This window comes from Vespula vulgaris, chromosome 18 (assembly GCF_905475345.1).
Source record: "Vespula vulgaris chromosome 18, iyVesVulg1.1, whole genome shotgun sequence".
Classification (NCBI taxonomy): domain Eukaryota; kingdom Metazoa; phylum Arthropoda; class Insecta; order Hymenoptera; family Vespidae; genus Vespula; species Vespula vulgaris.
Window position 1 is genome coordinate 4,330,431 of NC_066603.1, and position 2,947 is coordinate 4,333,377.

General features: G+C 27.1%; 1 long non-coding RNA gene across 1 annotated transcript; it reads left to right on the top strand.

The window, feature by feature from the left end:
* The first annotated feature begins 1,272 nt into the window (after window positions 1–1,272).
* Window positions 1,273–2,578, top strand: LOC127070566 (uncharacterized). The gene is made up of 3 exons (XR_007784572.1): window positions 1,273–1,608; window positions 1,737–1,801; window positions 2,069–2,578. It is a non-coding gene; the product is annotated as an uncharacterized LOC127070566 (long non-coding RNA).
* Window positions 2,579–2,947: the final 369 nt, after the last annotated feature.

Genomic DNA, 2,947 nt, shown 5'->3' on the forward strand with positions numbered 1-2,947 from the left:
ATATTGTTCCGGAAAGTAGCAATTTTCTGTTTGTGTGTATGTGTAAATAGCCAATGCTCAGATTTTCTGAACATTTTCAACGCAAAGAAATGCGTTTCACGGAGCTACGGTAACTCACTCGGTTATTTTAAGGAGCTTTGGATAAACGATTCTATGACAAACATAAGGAGATACGTGTTCAATCGTTCATGTCAGTGGATCGAAATTTAATGAAATACGATCGATATAAACGAAAATAATGAACTAATTTTTTTTTTCTTTATTTGATAATTTAGTCAGGTGTTATTATCCAATCTATATTATATTTCCAATCCTATCTGATCCAATCTAATATTATATTTATTCCTCCACTGATGGCTGACGTGAATTTAAGGTTGATTTGTGCTAGATTGGACACAGCAACAGTATAATTTTGTTTGATGACAAATGCATATAAAGTATACATATTTGTCGATTATTTTTAAAAAATTAATAATTAGTGAGCATATATATTGTTTTTGATGAGGATCAAAATACTAGTTCGTTTCCACATTATCTACGAGATTTTTCTCTAAGCGCTATTTTGTTATGGTTTTCTTTGTAGGAGTTTAATTCGTATTATCACTATTACTACTATATTACTATAATAATAATATGTAATATAATAATATAGTAATAAGAACAGTAATAAGAAGAAGAAATGGAAGAATATACTTATAATATGTACATCGTGATACATATAATTATGGAAACTCATGATAATAAAAGAAAGAAAAATGTGTTATTTTACGTCATGGTTTATCGCACGGACTCTCAAGAAATGGTGTCCTTGATAATTTCCACACATGACTATCTATCGATATATACGTCAAACGACGATGATGACAAGTACGAAAGATTTCTTTTGTTTTCATTCGTATCAATTCTCTTCGTTTTACTATCTTAGGTTCGTAATGCATTTGTTTTCATATTGTTTAATATATATAAATTAAAGTACATTTTTACTATTATTATTATTATGCTATATTATATTATATTATATTATAATTATATCGTTACGTTATGTTATGTTATGTTATCAGTAGTAGTAGTTGAAGTAACATAGAATGGATTAGTCATATAGGGAAAACCACGTAAAAAGAAAGCGCTGGGAGTCCTACCTCATAGTGTGAAAATGAACTCATGCTTTAATTTGTATTAAAATAATATGATATATAAGTATTCAGTAATTATTTATAAGAAACATTCGACAAGATATTATTTTTGTCGTAAATTTATAGACTGGTTCTTGTGTGTGTTAATTATATTTATTATTCTCAATGTATTTATCGTGAAACAAATACATACCGATGTCGTTCTAGTACGGATCACTGTGCTCGCATGGCACTATCAAAAAAAAAATATACATATGAGAGATTGAGAAGTGCGAGTTCACTACTAATACTATTTACTCTAACCTACACAAAATCAATTATTATGAACGCGTTAGAGGGAAATAATCAAACAAACTTATACAATGATACGATAGACGTATAGCGAGGGCAGCGTTCCCCGCTCGATTCGTAGTTTTGTTCATACTTGTCGCTGAAGTCACGCACATTTCGAGTGAAAGATGATGAGCAGCCTTAAGTAATACCTTTGTTCATTTTATTATTACTTTGTATTAGTAAAAACTTATGCAAATTCATTTTGTTTTCTGGCTATATACTTTTAACTATTTTTATTTGTTTAAATAACGATATTTTGTTTTATTTCAGTTGTTCGTGCAATTATAAATGAGTCCATCTTCCTATTTATAAAGTGAAAGGAGGAATATTAAAACGTAATGTTTTTCCCCTAATTTAAGTTTACTTTTTGCAATTTCAATTAACTTTTATATGTTTGAATAGATTGGAGATTAAGTAGTCATACCGCCTTTCTTTGCATTTATAAAGTTTTATTTATTCTGTTTTTAACAGTTACAGTCATCATCATAGTTGATTAAGAATCTAATATATAAATAAATTTTACAATTTATATTAAATTGAAATTTTACAATTTTTTTTATTACAATAAATGTAATAAATATTTTTTGTCAAATCTTTTTCAGATTATCATTGTCTTCTTAAATCAAATTACCAAGTCAATTTGCAACTGCAATCCACATTATTTTCGATCTACTGCGAATTGATTTAGTTTATTTACAACGGGGACGTGTTTAGTACCATCATGGAACATCTTAAGTAGTGAATGAACAAATTCAAATTCTTCCATTCTTATTATTCTGAGGACGAAGGATCTGCATTAGCCCGAGTTATTGTTCATAATTTTTTCATTTAATCATTGAAAAGTATGACCTTTAGTAATTCCCTTTTTGGATTTGCTCACGAGTGGTACATTTTCCATGGTGTTTTTATTATTTTTCTATTGTATGTACCTATTTTAGTTAGTATTATATATACCTATTTTTGTTAACTAAGGATAGGTTCTTTTTGTTTCATCGATATGTTTCGTTTAATTAACAGTACATTTATTTAAAACTTTCTTTGTACATATTTATTCACAATATTAGTGGTGAAATTAGAAATTCATTTATATGATATTATCGAAAAAGGTACGTTATATGATTTATATTATAATCACGACTTTGTATTTAATTCATCTACTTCGATATATCAGTATTGAAGTGTTAAAAGATAATTCGAAAAACAAACAATAAATAGTAAGAAACCAATCATGAATCATGATCTTGTTCTTTTATTAATATAGTCGTTTGTTTTACAGAGTCATTTGAGGTTTTTTGATTATTTTCACGCAAAATTTTAACCAAATATTTAATCAATTTTATTGATAAAAGAAATGTCTCCATAGACTCATTGTTAAAAAAAAAAGTATTAGAATAATAGCTACAAAACAAAGAGACTTAATCCATATTTACAATGGAGTTATAATCCATATTTCATTACTTTGAAATTAATCACATAATAAC